Source organism: Stomoxys calcitrans, chromosome 5 (assembly GCF_963082655.1).
Source record: "Stomoxys calcitrans chromosome 5, idStoCalc2.1, whole genome shotgun sequence".
In the NCBI taxonomy this organism is placed as follows: domain Eukaryota; kingdom Metazoa; phylum Arthropoda; class Insecta; order Diptera; family Muscidae; genus Stomoxys; species Stomoxys calcitrans.
Genome location: NC_081556.1, coordinates 55,853,061 through 55,876,256, shown reverse-complemented (window position 1 = coordinate 55,876,256; position 23,196 = coordinate 55,853,061). Strand labels below are relative to the sequence as shown.

Sequence of the window (23,196 nt, the reverse complement as noted above, 5' to 3'; positions counted from 1 at the left end):
AAGTAATCGTGAAAATCGAATAAAGTATCAGCATTTAACCTAGAAAAACGAATAACTGGAATTTAACATTTTAACGCTATGGTCAAGAGTTAATTCCTTGAGTTTGATTCTCCAATTGGTAGACACTTGCTTTTAATATGAAGAGTTTCGGAAAAAGTTAGTTTTTATTAAACATGTGGCAACGTCCGTCTATAGTAGTAGTATCTGGTTGAATATAATGAATGTGTAGTTGAATAGGCAGGTAGAGATAATTTCAGCATTAAATGTGGTTCAGAGACTGCTACGTCTCATCGAAGTCATTTAGTTCTCTTGGAGAGTTCGTTGAGTATAATCGCTATTTGGTTGGTTAGGTGTTGTCGTTCTTTTTTGTGAATATCGCAAACAAAATCACAAAAACGGTTAAATTCATGTCGACAATAGAGTAGAACCAAGAGTTAATAGCTACCTACAATTAGATATATAGAATACTATCTACAATCGAGAAGTTTGGCGTGGAAAAAGTTAACTTTAGCAAACGAAAACGCATTTACCAATTGGTCAATAAATTGTGAAAAGTTGTCGTTGTAAATTCGTACGTCTTTCGGCCAAAAAGTGAAAATCAAGTGTAGTTAGTGCAAAAAGAAAAAAAAGAGCAACACAGAAGAAAGAGGGTGTATTAAATTAATGGAATAAAAAATAAATAAAGAAGAAACGAAATTGTGAAGAAAATATTTTTATAGAAAACCGTAGCTATGTACGTGTGTGTTTAGTAGAAGAACAAGAAACGTTGTTTCAAAGAAACCCATAATTAAGAGGATCTACAAGTGTTCAAAACAACAAAAACCCCAGCTTTTGATCGTCATTATCATCAACGAACCGGACAGGGGAGGAGTGTAAATGAACAGGTATGTACGTAGGCAACTGTTTTATTGTTGTTGCTACTATACCTGTCTTATGTGGCCAGCAGAGCTAGCCGAAAGCCAAGTCAGCCAGCCATCGGTCGCTCACCAGTAATACGGCCGAGTGAGAATATGGGGAATAATGCATCAGGTTGCGTGTTAATGACTATGATACGTAGCGAAGGTACAACGACAACATTCTCGCTGCAAGTGTTGCGCACCACGAGGGTTTACTGCCAGGTTCTCAAGCCACAAAAGCCTTAAATGTTTATTTGTACACCAAGTATGTTTATCCATTTCATCGTAACAATATGTGTTTTATTATCCCATCTACCTCTCTTTTGTTGAGCTCTGATCTTTTTTTACATGTCATCTATTCGTACGCTCTTTACGATAGTGGGCATACGTGTATTGAGAGTTACTCACCTGTGTGCGATTGTGTTTGTGTGCGTTTTTGTACAGGTAAAAATACATTTTAGTGTTTTTTGTTCTTGCTGGGATAGCCAAAGAGTGCGTAACCCCTCTCTGAAAAACAAAAGTGAACACAACCAATTCAAAGTTAGTCACTGTTGTGTGTGTGTGTGTGTCTTTGAGGTCGTTACTATTTTCTCACGAGTTGCCGAGTTTTGTAGGTATTTGACGTTTGACTAAAAAAGATACAATCTCTGAGTTCTCTGCTTTGAGCCCATATACACTCTCTCTCAAGCAGTTACAAATATCTGAAATACACTGGTTAAATGGAATTGTTGTTATTCTTGTATGCTGCTCATTTTGGATTGTTAAAGGGGCTGCTTGGGGAGGCTGGTGAAATTCTGGAATAGTTAATAGTCTCTTTTTATTGTAGCTTGCATTCATTCGAAATGGATTATAAAAAGCAAAGTTTTCTTATTGAAATATAGGCGCTATTAAAGTAATATTTCTTGAGGTGATGGATAAATGCACTTATTTTAACTTAAATGTCAGTACTAAATCCGATTTTCTCAGTGGAAATCAAAGTAAAAACTACAACAATTCTGTAAACAGGCTCAAAGCAGTAATGAATAACATAGGATGTCACACATAGTATTAACTTCACATTGGATAAGTGTAACAGAAGTCGGCAGTTTAAGGATTTTGCCTTTTTCAATCCATCCTCCTTCCGGGTACAAATGTTCAATTCAATTTAAATTTGATTTTTGCAATTCGAAATTTTGTCTTGTTTTAGATGTATTAACCAGACAATTTCTTTTATTAATCTTTCTGAAGTTTTAAATTAAAAAAAAGTATTTTTCACCAGTAGTCGCCACCATTTCCCAATGTTCGGCATTACATATTGCTAAAGTCGGCATATAGTATTTTGGTAAAGAAAATATTATTAAAGAAAGCTACTGATGCATTTATTTTATAAACTCACATACTTAACCCGAAAAAAATCACCAGCTCGCTCGAGCCAAACATTAGATACCCACAACTATAGGCATGTTTCTCATCTGGAGATCGATATATATAAAAGCTATATTCAACTAAGATTTGGTATGGAACGTATTAGGAAAGGATGTAGAAAGGCCAATATTACTATTTGAATTTCAGGGAAGTCGGTTAAGCCATTTATGATGCCATGAAGCTCAATCGAGACGTATATCTATTTAGAATGTTATATAAAGCGTATCATACCCCTCTATCTTTACAACGCATTCATACAAAATTTTGCGAAATCGGCAAAAAAATTCGCCTTTAAATGCTCAAAGCCTTAAATGGCGAAATAGATCTACGTGACAGCTTTATCAAACTATGATACAATATAGACCATTTTCGAATAAAAGGATATCAAATATAAAACATTTACACAATACAAGACACTGCAACAAAGAAGTCTTTTGAAGGCAAACACGGTGGTACACGCAAACCGGGAAGACCAAAAGCCCGATGGAAAGATCAAGTGGTGGGAGACACCTCGATACTTGGTGTCAGAGATTTTACAATGAGCGCAGAAGATCGAGGCACTTGGAACGCTATTCTACGTTCGGCTAGTGGAACAAGTATTCTATATAGTGTAAAAAATATTTCTTTTGTCTGCTGAAGACGGTAAAATGGGTTGTATAAAGATGTTCGAAAAAGGCTTCTATAATCGAACTGGACCCTACAATGGCTAAAAATATTCTGTAGCAATTTTCAGCTTATAATTTTAACAGGCTGGAGCGTTAAGTAAAAAATTTTCCGATTACTTCGCTAGGATTCGAACCCAACGATTGAGATTCATAGGCGGGCAAGTAATTTCTGTGCCATGGAGGCCTCCAACGTAGTCCAAACAAATTTGTTTTTTTGTATAATTTTTATGACTAAAATATTCTTTTGATTGTCCTTTACCATTAAAAATTATTTGTAATTGAAAATTTCCTAAAAGAACATTTTGATTATGAGAAATTCAAATATTCATGAAAACGTATTGGACGAAGAGTACAACCTCTTTTTAAAATAGTTTAATGAACCAAAAATTTTAAATTTTGCCCATGAACATTTCACTAAGGAACTGGGGCAAACTTCTCACATATCAATGAGTGCAGTCCGATTCAAGTTTAAGCTCAATGATAAGGGCCTCCTTTTTATAGCCGAGTTCGAACGGCATGCCGCAGTGCGACACCTCTTTGGAAAGAAGTTTTACATGGCATAGTACCTCACAAATGTTGCCAGCATAAGGAGGGGAAAACCACCACTGAAATTTTTTTCTGATGTCTCGCCAGGTTTGGAACCCAGACGTTCAGCGTCAAGCGGACGTGCTAACCTCTGCGCTACGGTGGCCTCCAATGAATTAATTGAACCAGAATATCAATTTTACTGTGCCTGAACGAAAATGAAATAATAAACGAAGCGCAAGCGTATCTCTCCGAAAGGGACCATGAAATTATTGCTGAAATAACATCCAAAACAACCAGAGAAGAAGCTATTAAATCATTATTTGTTTTTAAATAGTGTGTTGATGATTGTAATATTTCAGATATTTAAGACATTGTGTATCAACAGAGGGATGATTTACTGGTCCAACGGAATATAAATAAAATTTCCATTAGAACTGAGCCTACATACAGCTGTGTTCAAAATAATAGGAGTGCTAACACTTTATATTTTCATAAGTCAAATTTGTTGGTAACATCCAAATTAAGTGATATTCTAAGGATATGTATGAAGTAAAATTACAAATATAAGCTCATAATAAATATTATATTTTGATGCCATTGATTGTTTTCTCGTTTGGTCTTTGAATGTCCTTGTCCAAAAAAATAGAAGTATGAATGATTTGTTATATTAAAGGGAATCCTACTGCGTCTTCAGAAAAGATCCACTATTTGTAAACGTTTGTTGGAAAATAACTTATTCACAAAAAGTACATGAATATTACCACTGCTGACCAAGAAGTATACAGTTGCACGCTTTAACTGCGCTAAAGGACATATCGATTTGTCGATTGAAAACTGGAGGAACATATTGGGGACCGAGGAATGTATAAATGTATTATTTGGTGGAACAGGGACTAGAAAGATTTCCGCCGGCCTGCCCAATCATAATATAAATCATAATTTATAAAAAAGATAGTCAAATATGGTGGGGCAAAGGTGTTGATACGTTGGAGCTTTTTGTACAACGGTATATGGTCAATAATGAAGTAAGAGACATCGTGGGTATATTACAACTTTTTAGCAAGTAATGCTTGATTATACTGATTGTGATATCCTTCTAAAATTGGTATTCTAACAAGATAATGACCGAAAACAAGCTATTAAATTGGCAAGAGGGAGTTCAGTTTAAGCCGTGACCTCTTCAATCTCTTGTCCCCAATACCATAGAACATTTAAGGAGAGACATTGAAATTATGTTACAGAGAACCGACTGCCAAATGCGGATGAGCTATAGAAAGCAGTGCGTAATGCCTGGCACAAAATCCGTTAAAAACTATCCCAGGATCACACTGTTAAGAGATGCCGGGATCTGATTGATACTCCATGCATGGTAAATGTTCCGAAGTAATCAAAAAAGACGTTACATTTGGGAAAGAAAAAATTTAAGTTTTTATTAATTTATTTTCAATCGTTGTGCCATTTGCTTTAAAACTATGGGATCATGTTTCAATACTCCTATTATTTCGAACAGCAAAATATTCAATGAAATATTTTAAATTATTGTAGCTTTAATTATAATATTTGTTGCTATACAATTTAGAGCATCGACTAATAATTAGAAATATATTTTTATAAAAAAAAACAAAATTTTGTTTTTAAGAGGAGCGCACTCCTATTATTTTGAACACAACTGTATGTACCTAACCATTTGAGCAAAGTAGAAGTCGTAGTGGTAAATTTCAGTCCAATCCGATAACAATTGCGTCCAATAGGGGCTCACGAAGTATAATGGGGAGATCGGTTTATATGGGAGCAATATCTAAAGGTTAGGTTGGCGGCGGATAATACTTAGACCTTAGTCGTCTAGAAGCCCATTGTGATTCCTCATCTTCCCATTTCTCCTTCCGATGAATTCACTTCATCCGGATGAAAAGGCAAACGGGCATTGACAAAGAAGGTGAAAGCTCCGAGGCGTCGATCGCATGATACCACCGATAGATGTCATCATTTCTAATGCCAATACGTGACATATGTTTAAATAACTTATTCTGTCCTATTATAATTCTGATAACCATACTTAGATATGCCTTTTACATGGACAACAGATTATCTATGTTCGATTTCGAGCGTTCGTTCTACAGAAGCTTTATTTGTTCACATTCGGCTGTTGAAGCCGACATATTTAACCATGTATCCCTATAACTCATCTTAACTCCATGGGAAATTTTGATAGTGGTGGGTAGACGTCCAATATTGACACAAGAGCAGAACTAACACCCGATATCGAAGAATGTCTGCCTTTTCGTTTCTTATAATATGCTTATATCCAACAACCCAGCATTAAGCCAGATTATGACCCCAAAACTTTAGATCTTATATTCGTGCCAATTAAGCCCTTCAATGATCCTTGACTATCGCTGCATATACAGTTGTAAGATCTATGTATTCCATTCGATAGATCAATCGCTGCTGCCCTACTTATCCCAAAGACCTCTGCCTGAAAATGGTACAGCCATTACGCATACGCAATGAGGCGTTGATTTCAAGTTCATCGGAACATATGGCACAATCCGCCCGTTCTCCATCTTCAATGCATCTGTAAATATGTTAATATCCGTACACCTATTCCGAACCGTCAGCCATTCTGTCAGGTTCGGTATTCTAATATATAGACCGCCGTCTACTATTTCTGTCTGCAGGTCTTTCAGTGTGCTGTCCAGTATACAGGTATGTCTAACTGGAGTTCTCCTAAGAAAGTCAAGCTGTTATAGACTAAAAAGAATCCTCCTTGCCGACGCCTTTATAAAAAAATCGAACGGCTGGATTTACATCATAACCTCTAGGGACCTAGTCGCAGTGGTGCTCATAGCCTCAGTCATAAGTTAACCCTGTCTAAATCGCGCTCTAGTGTCTCTTTATCCGTCAACCGCCACAAAACATGACGGCCATACTTCAGAACTGGCCTTACCATCGCCGAGTACAGCTCGTAATCGGCAGCTCAAATCGCCGTGCACCCAATAGCACCACCAAGAATGTCCGATTAAGTATTTAGAAATTTACCCGTACCGAGAATAAGAAATTCGTCTGCATCACACCCTTACCCCTTACGCCATCAATCTGAACAGAAACACATCAACAACAAATACCTATAGCAGAGGTAAAATGACGACGCCGATGTACCTTTGGTGGCATAAGCCCTTGCCGTCGTTTGGCCAATACTGGGCATGATTTCTCCATGCTAAAGCATTCTTATTACCCAAACTATCACGCCATCATCCACATCTGCACCCCGTAACCCCGTCTTAATATCAGACACATGCACATTGTTAAAGGCGCGATCAAAATCCACACTGAGCAGAGCAGAGTCCACTGATCTGACCTTAATATATGCGGGTATCTGGAGAACTATGAACGCCCAAGTCCACTCCTAATGTGGAAATTTAAAATTCTCTTCAATTTCATAAAAAGGAAGGAGGAAAGGCTGATCAGCCTAAAATCCTTGGCAACGCTATATTGCAGCTTCTCTGCTTCGGTATAAAAAATACCATAACTCTCCTCTCAGGTTGAGTATGAGTCGAATCCTCTTCCCTGAGCTCACAGCCCGGAAAATGTGCAATTGAGTCTCACGAGTGGACTCGGTCCATTCTCCATCCGGCTTCTGCAGCTTTCCCGTAAATGGAGAATCTATTGTTATTAGCTTCCGTTATCTTGAAATACCACTTTTATTAGAGAGTTCCTCGATTAACCCAACAAAGTCCCTTTTAATATCCACCATAGGATGGAGGTATACTAATTTCGTCATTCTGTTTGTAAGTCCTCGAAATATTCGTCTCAGACCCCATAAAGTATATGTATTCTTGATCGTCATGACAGTCGATCTAGCGATGTCCGTCCGTACTTCCGTCTGTCTGTCGAAAGCATGCTAACTTTCGAAGAAGTAAAGCTAGCCGCTTGAAATTTTGCACAAATACTTCTTATAGGTGAAGGTCCTTTGGGATTGTAAATGGACCATATCGGGCCATGTTTTGATATAGCTGCCATATAAACCGATCTTGGATCTTGATTTCTTGAGCCACTACAGGGCGCAATTTTTATCCGATTTGGCTAAAATTTTGCATGAGTTGTGTTTTATGATTTTCAACAACTGTGCTAAGTATGCTTGCAATCGGCATAATTGCATTACCTGATATAGCTGCCATATAAACCGATCTTGACTTCTTGAGCCACAAGAGGACGCAATTCTTATCTGATTTGGCTGAAATTTTGCATGAGGTGTTTTGTTATGATTTCCAACAAGTGTGCCAAGTACGGGCATAATCTGATGCATAACCTGATATAGCTGTCATATAAACCGATCTGGAGTTTTGACTTCTTGAGCCTTTAGAGGATGCAAATCCTATCTGGGGTCTTGACTTCTTAAGCCTCTACAGGGTGCAATTCCTATCCGATTTGGCTGTATGGTTCCAATCGGTTCATAACCTGGTATATATAGCTGCCATATAAACCGATCTTGAATCTTGACTTCCTGAGCCACCAGAGAACGCAATTCTTATTCGATTTGGAACTCTACAAGATGCATTACGTCAGGCTTGGGATCTGAAAAGATGCATAAGTAGAGGAACACCTCAAGGAGGTATATTGTCTCCTCTACTTTGGAATATAGCCATTAACAATATATATTATTGTCTTTGGAAGAAAAAGGTGTAAAAGTGGTCGCGTATGCTGATGACGTGGCAATTGCGGTTAGTGGAAAGTTTCCCAGCACTCTAAGAGATATACTTCAGGAAGCTCTACGTGCAACAGCGAAGTGGGCTACCGAAAGTATTCTAGGCGTAAATCCGTGCAAGACGGAACCTGTCTCCTTGGTTGGAGAGAAGGTTCCATTTACAGAAAGCGCAAAATTCCTGGGTGTTTGGCTTGAAGTTCAAATTGACCAGTCTCGAAAGGGCAAGAAAGGCAACTCTTGTCCTATACACCTGCAAGAGAGCCTTGTTCTATATACCTGCAAGAAACTATTTAGCCTATTCTAGACTTGAAGAGGTCTACTGCTTTGCTGTCATTGGCTAGAACAGATGTCTTAGTCATTGTGTCCGTCATGACAGGTCACTGTCTAACCGGAAAACATCCTGACAGACTGAAGATCACCAGCAACGACTTTTGCATAAGATGTGAGGACATCTTTGAGAACCAGTCTGATTTAGCGGATGTGAACATTCGCAAGTTATAGGGCTTTTTAAAGCGATCTGGATGTTTCAACGGTTGGAACTAGAAGGCATCTTCCTTGCTCTGTTCCTGTGGTATCACAATGGACAAAAACGTCTAAGTGAGTCTGATGGCAGAATGCCACTTAAACCTACCTATCTACCATATCGGTTAAGATGTGGCTAATGATCCCATATAAAGTAAGGCTTCGATTTGACTTATTTTCAATGTTTACTTGATTGGCTGAAACTTGGTATGCGAAGTATATTCATAATATCTGACTCTCGCACAAAAAGGTCCATAAATAGTTGTGGTCCCCATATAAACCGACACACCGGTTTGATTTCTTGAGCCCTTAGACGCCTCAATTTTTACACTACTGGGCGTAAATTTGGTTTCCACAGCTGGTTTATAGGTCTATCAATAATGTAGGCTTCATAAAAATCAATCATATGGCCCCAAGTCGATTATTAGTCGATTTCATTTCTTCAAATGAATCCTGATATAAACAAGTTAATATGTGTACAATCCATGATGGTGGGTACGCAAGATTTGGCCCGGTCTAATTAAGCACGTTTTCCCTTTTTTATTGCAAATTTCGCATAAAATGATGTCACTTTAAGTCAGAGAATTTGTGAGATCAAGGTTATCCTTGGGCCCATAATACGATGAGTTTGAAATAAGTTAACTACACTATTTTCAATAACTGCTTAACACGTGGATCAGTGTACACAATTTGAGGGATAAGCCTCCAACCTTACAATGTAGCTCTATAGTCAAAAAGGCACTAATAATCTCACATAAGCTGTAATGGAAACCGAGGATTAATACTCCCGCAATTTTTTTGTTTGTTTATCTCCCAATTCAAATCCAGTTTTCGACTTTTGAGATAGAACAAAGTATAACAGTTTCATGGAATGCCGATGGCTTCAATGTGCGTGATGGCATTTTGAATGTTGTTAAACCTACCACGCAAACAATTTCATATAGGAGGTTAATCGCTGTTATAAATGAAGAGAGTGCTGGCGGATGTGAGAGTTGAAACAACTGGCTGAGTATTAAGAGAGTCAACACTCAGGTAAGATAAAGTTATCCGTCAAGCAAAACAAAACAAATTAAGCCAGTATTGATGTACGCTCACTCATGAGAACGAATTGTGTTCATGACATACATATGTACGTAGATGCCAGATGAGTTTAAGGAAAAAAATCATTAATTGACGTTAACCAAATCAAACATATTCAGGCCTGTCCCGGCTTTCGAAAACGCAAAACATAACAAAAACGGAAACGAGTTGTTGCACTGCGGCACACCGTTCGGACTCGGCTATAAAAAGGAGGCATCTTATCATTGAATCGGACTGTACTCGTTGATATGTGAGAAGTTTCCCCCTGTTTCTTAATGAAATGTTCATGGTCAAATTTGCATTTGCTACTGCAGATAAACCGTCATTGTTATGCTATTTTGGTTCATACACCATTTTGAGTTAAAAATGCAACTTCCCAGATCTGCAAGAGATTTTTGTAAGCCAGATACCACTATGATTTAAGGTCGCCCTGGTAGCTAAGTTGGTACAATCAAATCGGGAATTGGTGGCAGCTGCTATGGTTTCAAGTTGTTACATCGGGGAGCCCTATTTTAGGGGCCTATATAAGTATATATATCGTATCGGATCATACTTGGCACGGATGTGGGAAGTTGTGGCAGAAGTTTTTGTGCCAAATCTCAGCTAAATAAGATGAAAATTGAGGATTCTAGGGGCTCAGGAAGTCAAATTCGGGACTGGTGTTGTAAGTCAGAACAGAAGTCCATGTGCCATATTTAATCCAAATTGGATTAAAACTGAGGTTCCTAGGGGCTCAAGAAGTCAAATCCGAGGGTCGGTTTATTTGGGGGCTATATCCAACTCTGAAACGATATTACCCATTTGCAATCCCCTACGATATACATATATCGGTAAGAAATATCTATTCAAAATTTCAAGCGCATATCTTTATTAGTTCGAACGCTATCGTTATTTTGCGAGACAGACGGATATGGCTTGCTCGACTTTATAATCTCAAGACGATCAAGAAAAAAGATACTTAAAAGGGTCTCAGGTCAATATTTCAGGTTTTACAAACCTAATGATAATGATAGGTTAATTTAACCCCTAATAGTGGAAGGTATAAACTAATTTCTTTTCTGTATCGTTTTCCAAAATATCCATATAAATGAACGCGTACCGCAAGACATAAAAACGCCAGATATAAAGAAGACTATGCACAAATGGGTTAAATTCGTCTTCAAGTATTTACTATTTCTTTGCCACACTGTATTGTTATTGGTATGTGTATTGATCATGGAGTCCATTATTTATAGTTTTAGAACACCATATGTGCGGTAGGGAAGGCGCAGAGCTTAGCATGTCCGTCTATGACGTCGAACCAAAATTGCAAATTAGGCCATTAACATTAAGGAATAAGGGCAAACTTCTCACATATTAATGAGTGCTGTCCGATTCAAGTTTAAGCTCAATGATAAGCGGCCTACTTTTTATATCCGATTGCGAACAGCGTGTCGCATTGCGAACAGCGTGTCGCATTGCGATACTTTTCTGGGAAGAAGTTTTTACATGACATAGTTCCTCACAAGTTTTGCCAGTATTAGGAGGAGATAATCACCGCTTAAATTTTTTTTCTGATGTTCTCGCCAGGATTCGAACCCAGGCATTCAGCGTCTGGGGCGGACATGCCAACCTATGCGCTACGGTGGCCATAAGACGCCAAACCCCTGCGTGAACATCAGAAAATGTTCAGAGGTACATTTGTGAGGTATCCTAATATGTTAAAACTTCTCTATCAAGTGGTGTCGCCATGCGCACTCTATTTGGACTTAGCATCAACAATTTTGTTCCTGAGAGTAGTACTTACTGTAATTTTATTGAATGGGCTCTTATAGGGCTTAAAAATTACAAAATTCAGAATATAAAATATATATATATATATATATAAAAAACTTTAATCGGAATGCACTCACTGATATGAGATAAGTATCCCCCATTTTTATACCCTCCTCCATAGGATGCGTTTATACTAATTTCGTCATTTTGTTTGTAACGCCTCGAAATATGAGTCTAAGACCCTTAAAGAATATATGTTCTTGATCGTCATGACATCTTAAGTCGATCTAGCCATGTCCGTCCGTCTGTCTGTCGAAAAGACGCTAACTTTCGAAGGAGTAAAGTGTAGGTCGGTTGGGAATGGGCCAAATCGGTCTATGTTTTGATATAGTTGCCATAAAAACTGGTCTTGGTCTTGACTTCTTTAGCTTTTAGAGGGCGCAATTCTCATCCGATTTGTCTGAAATTTTGCATGAGGTTTTTTATCACTTCCAACAACTGTACTAAGTACGGTTCAAATCGTTTCATAACTTAATATATTGTAGATGCATATAAACCGATCTTGGGACTTGACTTCTTGAGCAGCTTGAGGGCGCAAATCTCATCCGATTTGTCTGAAATTTTGCATGAGGTGTTTTGTTATGATTTCCAAACAACTGTGCTTAGTATGGCGAAAATCGGAACATAACCGAATAAAGCTGCCATATAAACCGATCTGGGATTATGACTTCTAGAGCCTCTAGAGGGCGCAATTTACATTCGATTTGAATCGATCAAAAGCTTGATACAGCTCCCATATAAACCGATCCCCCGATTTTGCTTCTTGTGCCCTTACAAGGAGCAATTTTTATCCGAATGGTCTGAAATATCACACAATGACTTCTACAATGTTCAGCATTCAATTCGTTTGTGGTCCGAATCGGACTATAACTTGATATAGCTCCAATAGCATAACAGTTCTTATTTATTATTTTTTGTTTGCCTAAAAAGTGATACTGCGCAAAGAACTCGACAAATGCTATCCATGGTGGAGGATATATAAGATTCGGCCCGGCCGAACTCAGCATGCCCTCACTTGTTATTGTTATTATCACGGAGAGAAAGTTCGAAATTTATACCTTGTGGCGTAGGCAAGGATTTTCCATTATAATACGTAATCATTCTTACACATCTCTCGTACCATATCGCCTGCATTGGAATAAGTGCACAATCTAAAGGAGCAAAAGGAGTTTACTCTGTTATAGGTCTATCCACTTAAGTCAGGTGCACTAAAGATATTTTATAGTGCCAAAGTGTAATGGGTATAATAAGTGTGTTCGTGTACTCAAAAATGTTTGCAAATTTGCACAATTTTTTACTGGAAGTCATTGCCAGCGTGAGAGCAAGCTAAATTTAAAGAGTTTGTTAATTGAGAGCTTGCAAATTTCTACTGGAGGTTTTTTATCAGCAGAAATTTGCGGCAACGAACAGCTGTTTTATGAAAACCAGCTGTGTAATTCATATAATAGCAAAAGAGAGTAAGGCTATTATTCTCCTGCAAATTTTTACTGGCAAATTTTTCCGGGAAAAGTTCGCGAACAGACCTATAACAGTCGATAAAACGTATTTTGCACTTTTTATGTACAAAAAACTACGAACATAATCATTGGGACGCTGTTAGGTCCGGTTTTTAATGTAAATGGTGCCGTTTTATGTCATGTACATTTAAAAAAATTCCCAATTTCCGCTTCAAATCCTCTATTCAAAATTTTGGTCCTCATATACGAGGACCAAAGCCGCAACACTGTAAATTGCTCATAACCGAAAACAATATCAACCAGTCAGTGTTGCCAGTATTTTTCTGTCCCTTGTCCCCAAATGTCGAATCTTTTGTCCCCAAAAAATCCCTAATCAATTTTGTATGGCTTTTTATAACAGTACAACAAAATTTTGTTTTTATTGGTATATTAAAACTCATTTCTTAGACTAAAATATGCATATTACCACTATTTTTTATTGACTGTCAAATCCACTAAGGATTTGTCAAGTGTGTCACTTGACGGCATGGATATACAAATTTTGAACTTACTAATGTAAAGCGATGTAGGGTCAGCTTTTTAGAATTATACGTTCTAAGTAGCCCGATAATACGTGCCTTGCACTGTACTGTTCAATAAACAGGGATATAATTACTCATCGGTTCAGTTGCTGTGTTTCATTTAAGTTCTATCCAGGGCAAGATAGATGTTCTTGATAGAATGTCAGTGTAAAGTTCTCCTAGATAGTTATCGATATCATGCGATAACAGATACTAATAACCGACTAATCATGATTTGCGCTTATAGTACTAAAATAAAATACGAGTATAAATTGGAATAAATTGTACCTATTTGTGCTATCTACTTGTTAATGAATTTGCTTGTAAAAGAAAAAAATAGTAAAGATAAAATATAAAACATTGAACCGAAAACTCTTCCCCAAATTTATTCTCCGAATCCCCAAAAATGTCGATCTCATTTTCGAAAATAAATCCCCAGTTTGGGGAGAAGCCTCCCCATTACTGGCAACACAGCAACAAATTGTTGTTGGAAAGTTTCTAGTTATATAGAGATAAAACTCAAAAATTGTGACCATCAAGAGAGCAATAGAAGAGAGAGAGAGCGAATGTGAGAGAGCAAGAGATCTAGAAAACACACACCGTTACAGGTAACAACAACAATACAGAACAACCACCTGGTTAACTGAGTTGTGGTAAGAGTTACGTGTTTCTGAATGAATGACAGAATCAACAGAAGAAGCACAATTTCTGAGCTAACAAAAAATGGGAAATTGGGAGCTAACAAAGCGTAGTCGGTTGCAAACAAGCAATAACACTCACGAAAAATAGGTGTAAAACAGAATTGAAGCAAAACTCATACAGTCAATATTTGGTTGATTGTTCAGGTTTTTGTACACACACGGGAAACCACAAATCACCAGTTGCTGTCTTGCCATCAAACGGAGAGCGCGACCAATCGGATAAACTCGGACTCGGGCGAAAAACTAAAGCTTGGAAACCAATTTATGCACAAATTCCTCCCAAAGTGATAGAAATTAAAAAAAAAACAAAACTTAAAAATCGCACCGTAACGAACAACAGTGGACATGCGAATGGATTAAAAAACAACTTTAAAACAATATTTCAAAAACAAGCCAGGGTTTGGCTTTGAGATGAAAAAAAGGTGATCTCTCTGCGCAAAGAAAACAAAGATCAAAAAGTGCAATAAACAAGGCTCAAAATTAACCAAAAGAAAAAAAAAACAAAAACAAAGAATAACAACAATTAGATATGAATGATACGATGTGTATATAATTTTTTCATATTGAGGGGAACACTTGGAGACCATTGAGCAAATAGTGTGAGACAATAGATAACGAACGACACTTGCATCGAAAGTTTCCATTCCCATTCGCTAGTTTCGTTTGTAACGAAGCTCAATCGGCCAACCGTACCATAATTATCTCCAACCTGTTGGGAAGACGGAAATCTTGAATGGTTTGTTGTGAAAAAGCTGGAAAAACTTTGGATAAACCAATAAAACAACGAAATAACGAACAGTAACAGTGCCACAGCTAAACCTGATTAGACAGACGGACTGACTAATGAATCCCAAATAAAAACAACAGATACCTGTGTATCCCCCTCCCCCCATTGATGGAAGACACAATCTCAAGATAACCAGACCTGAACCATTAAACATAAATTAAAACATTTCTCCTGCACCATCGTCGTGACATTACCTGCACTCAAGCAGCCACCTGTTGAACTGACTGTTTACTTGGCTTCAATCAGCAGACCAGTCAAACCCATCCATTCTACTTCTGTAGTGCGTGCAACAAGTGAGCAGTGCAAATGTAAGTAAGTATTGTCCAACTACAACTACTAAGTGCTTGCGCCTACCTACCAAATGCCACAAATATTTTCTCCCCTATTCAAGCGGGAAAAGAACAATCTTGACACACACATGAGCGCATGCGGACCACTAGCCGATTATTCTGGCTTTGACCCCAAAGTACCTATTGAAACCCGATTGCAAATCTGGCCAAGGCAAAATTTTCGCTAACCAAACATTTCATCAGAACAGCGGTCAACCACATTGAACACCCGAAAATAAATTCCAAGATCCCATTCCTCCATTTCTCATGAATAAACAACGCTTTCTACAGTTTTTTCTTCTCCCTGTATTTTTATCTTTTCCTATGGTCGTTGATGATCTGTGAAGTGAAAAGAAATTTACAGTTAAAAAAAAGTAACGATGACTGGGGCAATGTTGTTAACACACCAGTCTTGTGCTTCGTATACAAACAGCAAGCCCAAAGAAGAAGAAGAGGAACAACAACAGCAGCACAACAATCGTAGTCACACTGCGCTTCAAAAGTCTGTTGAAAGTTTTATAGGAAGCTTTGTAGCAATTGAATGGCCATCAGGCCTGCTCCGATTAACGCAATCGCAAGCATTTTGCGAATTCAACTTTAATTTATGTTCCGATTATCGAAAATCGCAAAAATGTTCCGGTTTCAAGTCGGTCAGACTTGCCTTTGCGCATTCACAATAGATGCACTGTTTTCATTATAAATATGAAATATTTTTTCAAATTCTTGTATGTAGTGCATTGCTGCATATTGCTATAGAGTTAAATCACATCTTAATAGTCCATGGTTATGCATTTTTTACATAGAATTTTGTTTTATATAACAACACTCCAAATTTACCGCTGCTGGTATATTTTGCGAATTCATTGCAAGCACACAGGAAGATAAACAGCTGATAACATGTTCCTGCGAAATACGTCAGTAAATGTTAAAATTAAAACGATTCTTATAGATTAAGAAAATATTTTAACTTTTTTATACCCTCCACCATAGGATGGGGGGATACTAATTTCGTCATTCTGTTTGTGACACCTGGAAATATTCGTTTAAGACCCCATAAAGTATATATATTCTTGATCGTCGTGACATTTTAAGTCGATCTAGCCATGTCCGTCCGTCTATCCGTTCGACCGTCCGTCTGTCTGTCGAAAGCACCCTAGCTTTCGAAGGAGTAAAGCTAGCCGCTTGAAATTTTGCACAAATACTTTTTATTAGAGTAGGTAGGTTGGGATTGTAAATGGGTTATATCGCTCCATGTTTTGATATAGCTGCCATATAAACCGATCTGGGATCTTGAGTTCTTGAGCCTCTAGAGGGCACAATTCTTATCCGATTTGGCTGAAATATTGCATGTGGTGTTTTGTTATGACTTTCAACAACTGTGCTGGGAATAGTTCAAATCGGTCCATAACCTGATATAGCTGCGATATAAACCTATCTGGGGATTTGACTTTTGAGCCGCTAGAGGGCTCAATTATTATCCGATCTTGGTGAAATTTTGCATGTGGTGTTTTGTTATGACTTTCAACAGATGTGCTAAGTATGGTTCAAATCGGTTCTTATCCTGGTATAGCTGCTATATAAACCGATCTGTGGCCTTGACTTCTTGGGCCTCTACAGGGAGCAATTCCTATCCGATATAGCCGAAATTTTGCATGAGGTGTTTTGTTATGACTTCCAACAACTGTGCTAAGAATAGTTCAAATCGGTCCATAATCTGATATAGCTGCGATATAAACCGATCTGGGGCCTTGACTTCTTGGGCCTCTACAGGGAGCAATTCCTATCCGATTTAGCCGAAATTTTGCATAAGGTGTTTTGTTATGACTCCCATCAACTGTGCTAAGAATAGTTCAAATCGGTCCATAATCTGATATAGCTGCGATATAAACCGATATGGGATCTTGACTTCTTGAGCCACTTGAGGGCTTCTCCCATGATTTTTAACATACATGTCGAATATGGGAGCTATACAGCTCCCCTATAAACCGATCTCCCTATTTTTCTTCTTCAGCCTCTAAAGTGCGCAATTCTTACTAGATTTGGCTGAAATTTTACGCAATGACTTTTACTATGTCTCCAGTATTCAATTCAGTTATGGCCCGAAATGAACCATAACTTGGTATTGTTCCAATAACACAGCAATTCGTTTCTTTTATCCTTTGTTTGCCTAATAAGATACCGTGGAAGGAACTCGACAAATGCGTCCATGGTGGAGGGTATATAAGATTCGGCCCGTCCCAACTTAGCACGCTTTTGCTTGTTTTCTATTCACACAAATGCTTTTGGGCCTTTGCAAAGCGTTTTCTATTGAATTTAGCAAATTTTGTTCTGTTACTGTGTTCTTGCCATTATTTACAGCTACCAAAAATGCGCGTGCACCGAATTGTGTCTGCCAGAAAAAGAAACGGTGGTGTGGCAAAATAGGTTTTTTGCTTTGCATTTTATCATCATATTACGATTCCAAAACCAAATAAGAACAAATATTGATGATGTAGCATAATTATTTTGTAATTTTAAACGTTTCTTTTAAAGCGGATAAAAAGTAATTGACACAAATTTACGCACAGCGTATGTATTAAGGCAAAGAATTTGACTCGAAATGTAACGAAATTTTATGCAAATAAAATAAAAATCGCATGGATACCAGAGAATCGACCTATGCATCCCACGAATTGCCTATGATTTGTAATCTCAAAATTCCGTGAAAATGGGATAAAATGAATTTCCGATTGATGTCCTTATTCGACTAGTTAATTGAGTTGGACACCAAACACCAACATTGATTGAAATTTTAAAATTATTTCAGCTTGGTGTGGCAACTATGAGACTTAGGGGTGGTACTCTATTCGGCATTTCACGTGAACAACTGTCAAACTCTATATAAAAACAAAACGTATAATCTAAAAACATGTGAAATAAATAAATGCTTTTTTTCGCCAATTAATCCTAGCGTAATATGAATGTGAAACCCCGTTTATACTGCTCATTAAATTCGGATTTAAAGCTCTCGTCAGCTGATTTTATAAAGGGAAAACAGATGATCGAGCCATTAAATCCGCATTTAAAGAGCAGTGTAAACAGGGTTTAAGATTGAGTTAGTGAAATATCATGTAATTAAGCTTAAACCAGTAAGGAAAGACCATAGTCGGGCGGTGCCGCTGTATAACATCCTTCACCTACCTTTTAAGTACCAATTGGGAGCTAAATCTAATTCTGAACCTATTTTGATGGACTTCGGGGGAGGTTTTAAGATGGGTTATAGTATTCGCATTAATTTTCGAGCTAATATGTTCAATGTGTAATAATTACGGCTCTAACGTGCATATAGGGCCATGTATATACGTATATGGAAGTTAAAAATCAACGTGAACCGATTTTTATAAAATGTAACGGAAATATCAACAGTTATTAGAGAAATATATATGCCACATTTCGTTACAAAAGGTTGACATTATTACAAAAATTTTGGGTCAATAAATACTTTCATATTATGCCCCATTTGGATTTCATGGACTTTTTTATACCCAGCATCATAGGTGCGATGCCACACATCGAAATATCCTTTTCCGAATCTAAAAAGTATATATATTCTTGATTGTCTTGAAATTCTAAGACGATCTAACTCCGTCCGTCTGTTATTTGTAATCACGCTAGAAGCTTCAAAAATGGAAGTATTGAGCTAAAATTTCGCACAGGCACGTCTTTCTTCATACAGAGGTTAAGTTTTTTAATAGACCGATATGTCCGTCCGTCCGGCTGTTATTTGTAATCACGCTAATAGCTTCAAAAATCGAAGCTTCTAGCCTGATTTTGTGATGTGATTTTTTTAATCCCCTCAACCGCCTTGCCAAATATGGTTCCGATGAGAATATATTTGGGTATAGCTGCCATATAGACCATTTTGCCGGTATAGAGTTTTAAGGTAAAAACAGACGCATTTATAACCTGATTACGTTGAAATTTGGAACAGTGAATTGTACAAGTCCTCCCAAAATCCGAATCGAAAATGGATCCAGCTGCCATATAGACCGATATGCCGATCTAAGTTGAAACTTGGAACAGTGAGTTTTATTAGATCCCTTGGCATCCAAGCCAAATATGGGCTCTAGTGGACTATATCCAGATATAGCTGCCATACTGACCGATGAAACTTTCTCAGCATCTAAAGCAAATATGTTCCAAATAGGCCAATATTGCGATATGACTGTGGATATGGTAGTGGAGTCCAGAAAAACACTAAATTTATCCACGGTCTACTCATTTGCCGATGAGAGTAGTCTGTGTCATTTATATTCATTCGACCATAGGCCCAGTCCTCAAGAAATTGTGGACAGGAAGCGCATTATGGATAAGACGCTTTCCCAGGATATGTTGGCCATTTCCGGGTGGGGTACAGAGTAGACTTTAACGCACAGAAGACGCAGTGCTGTTTCTTGTCTCACAAGCGATTCACTGACCCACTACAATAGTCGATATCTATCGACGGTATAGATATTGAGCAGTCAGATGGTCTTGATGTTCTGGGTCTGAAGATACAATGTGATGTCCGTTGGTCAAAACACGTATTCGAAGTGTCGAAAGAAGCATTCCAGTGTTAGGGCTTTCTTAAGCGGTGCAAGAAATATTTCACCTCCTCTGATCTTCTAAATATCTATACTATCTACATCAGGCCGAGGATGGAATATAACTCTCATATATGGGCAGGAGATCCAAAATCATTCTTGGAGCTACTTGACCGGACAACTCTATTGCTTCTCTTGAACATCGTCGGAATGTGGGTAGCGTTGTATTGCTCTATCGTTATTTTTATGGCGTGTGTTCCAGGGATATTCGTCTTCTTATCCCTGACGTTAGGATGTTCACCAGGAATGCAAGACATGCCAGGAACTCACACCCGTTTGTAATTGATTGGCCAGTCGACCGAACCATTCGTATGTGGAATAGACTTCCGGCTAATGTCTTTCCCACCGGCATTGACGTTTAGAAGATTAAGACTGCTAAGGATATCAATAAACACTACTCCCTCTTTCCTACTAACTTTCCTAATTGCCAACACAATGCACTGCGTATAAGGGGACATCCCCTGCGTGTTGGTTACGTGAAAAAAATGGTGCTGGTCATAAATCATGCCATGAGTCCAATTACAACATCAAACCATATAACTCTCCAAATATTACTAAAGCAATTACAAATTTAGTTGAATTAGATTTAATTTGGGTCAATAATAGGTCCTTCCACTTTACAAAATCAAGATGAGTCTCAAATCCAAAGAAGTTGGGACTTATGATTGAGGAAAAATGCGCAATGAAGGAAAATCATTGTATGAAATTGCTAAGAGTATCGGAGGCAGCAACTCTTCAGTCCAATATAAGAAGCCGTTTATATCAGACATCGAGCAAGAAAGAAACAAATGGAATTTGCTAATGAGTACGTGAAAATGACTCCAGAATTTTGGGAGAGGATCCATTGTACTGACGAAAGCATGTTTTGCAAATTTGGTATAAAAAAAACTCGTCTTGTTAAATAACGGAACTCCACTTAATGTAGATAACCTCGTTTATACGATTAAACACGGGGAGGATCTATTATGGTATGGGGGTGCTTAGCGGCACAAGGGTTTGGGAAATTGTTCTTTATAGCATCCACAATGGATCCCTATCTGAACATTCTAAATCCAAATGTAGATCAAATCGCACAACAACTAAACCTAGGAGAAGACTTTTGGTTCCAGCAGGAAGGAGAGATGTGGTTACTAGGTTAGGCTGACAAGAGTGCAGAGACATAAGATAAACCAACAGAATCATCATTTCATATAGGTAAGGTAAGGTTGAAAAGAGGTTACGGATATTAATCCGCCCCATGCCCAATGGACATACACCTAAGCCAGGAATTGGCTTGTTGTGCGCTCTAAATACTAAAAAGTAACTTCGAAAAAGAAAATTTAAGTTAGGAATTCCGTACAACTTACAAAATCCTTAATTGTTTCCCATACCATGCCCCTAAGTTGGTTTATAACTGATATTGTGTCCACACCTAAGCATCGGTGTCTGTTAACCGCGAAAGCCGGGCAATGACAAAGGAAATTTCCCAACGTCTCATTATCTACACCACATGCCCTATACATTCTATCACTTGCCGCACCGATTTTGCATAAGTGAGCTCGTTGTCCTATGTGTGCCGTTATGACACCGGAAGCTATACTGACCTCCTTCTTACTTCCTTTCAGTAATAGCCTCGTCGTTTATTGACGACAGTCCTCTAGCCTTCACTGCCAAATCGTCTTCATGAAAGACATTCCCCTTTACTCTGCTATGACCCGGGCCCCAAATGATGCGGACTGTTCGTGACCTTACCCTCCTGATTGTTATTGCCCTAATGGCCAGTTTACTGTCCGCAAAGATGTTCACACTCGACGTCCTCCACCACAACACGCATTCCGTAATCGCCCAGATGCCTGCCTGCAGGATGGGTAGTCGAAAACAGATTTCAGTCCCTGGGTTCTTAATGTAGATCAGTAGGGCCACACTTTCCTCTAGCTGTGATCCATCCATCCATCATGTAGCATGAACTTCCAGATTGCAATATCAGAGTTACGCTAATCCAAGACTGTGCCTCTGGCCGCAGTGTCTCGCACACGATTTCAGGTATCATCTCAGGTATCCGATCGGAAACCTCTTCTAATCTACCCGGGTTTCCTATCGTTGCCTCGATTATACAGCGATGGTATGACCATTGATTAATTTAACAGTTTGGAGCAGTTGCCCAACAACAAAAAATTATCGTTGGTTGTGTGTGGTATGGTTCTTAACTATAATGCACACAAAAAACCAAAACTCATCGTGAGAAAAAATGTATTAATATGGCTTGGTATGAGCTGCTCCTATCGCCTTAAGTTTTATAGACGCAGTGGTTGCCTTACACTTAATCTGTATGTCAATGGGTCGGATATCTAGGGTAGCCTCCAGTGGATGTGGTCCTCATCGCTCCGCCTATGCCAAGACAACATGTTATCTGAACTTGTTATCCATACGTTGCGCTTTTTCCCCACCGCAGTCCATCAAACTACAGAGGCGTAAGTAAGTATTGGTCTTATTACGCTCCTGTAGAGCCAGTGGGCTATCGTCGGATTCAAGCCCCATTTCGAGCCTACGGCCCGTCTACATAGTGCCCAACATCTGTGAGCCTTCACAGTACGCTCCCGAAAGTGTCACTTTCAATTAAGTTTCCTGTCGAGGATCTTAGTATTAACCCTTGTCAATTAAAAATAATTGTTATTTTGAGGAAACGTGGTGCATCTAATTGGCCCACCTTCGTCTTCCTCGTGAACAGGTAGAATTCAGTTTTTTCTGGGTTAACATTGAGACCCCTGGGTCTACCCAAGCAGTATGCCATCTGCAAAACCCTTTCGGCTATTCCGCGTAGCTGATTCGGATGCTTACCTTTAGTCTCGCCAGGATTCGAACCCAGGCGTTCAGCGTCATAGGCGGACATGCTTACCTCTGCACTACAGTAGCCTCCTCCTCAAGGCTTACTTTACCATAAATTCTAATAACCTCATTATTCCATTATGGTAATTATATACCACCAAATATCAACTAAAATCTCCTCCTCGATAACTGGACATGAACCCCATAGAATATTTATGTGGATTTATTGGAGCGTAAAGTTCGCACACATACAATATCATCGAAGGATATTTTAAAAACTGTTAAAACGTAGGTACCGTATCTTCCATATAAGAGATGTG

General features: G+C 38.4%; 1 protein-coding gene and 1 long non-coding RNA gene across 6 annotated transcripts in view; both read left to right on the top strand.

Moving 5' to 3' along the window:
• Window positions 1-23,196, top strand: part of LOC131997656 (uncharacterized) — a 312,520-nt gene that overhangs the window by 69,991 nt on the left and 219,333 nt on the right. The window lies entirely within an intron of this gene.
• LOC106091244 (RNA-binding protein fusilli) overlaps window positions 333-23,196 on the top strand; it is a 188,487-nt gene continuing 165,623 nt past the window's right edge. The window contains exons 1-2 of one of the 5 annotated variants that reach the window (XM_059368854.1): window positions 333-884; window positions 14,478-15,432. The gene's annotated coding sequence lies outside the window, so the exon portion shown is untranslated. Of the gene's footprint in view, window positions 885-14,284; window positions 15,433-23,196 lie in introns of those variants that run through there. The other 4 variants (XM_059368857.1, XM_059368856.1, XM_059368855.1 and 1 more) reach the window with 4 other exon arrangements.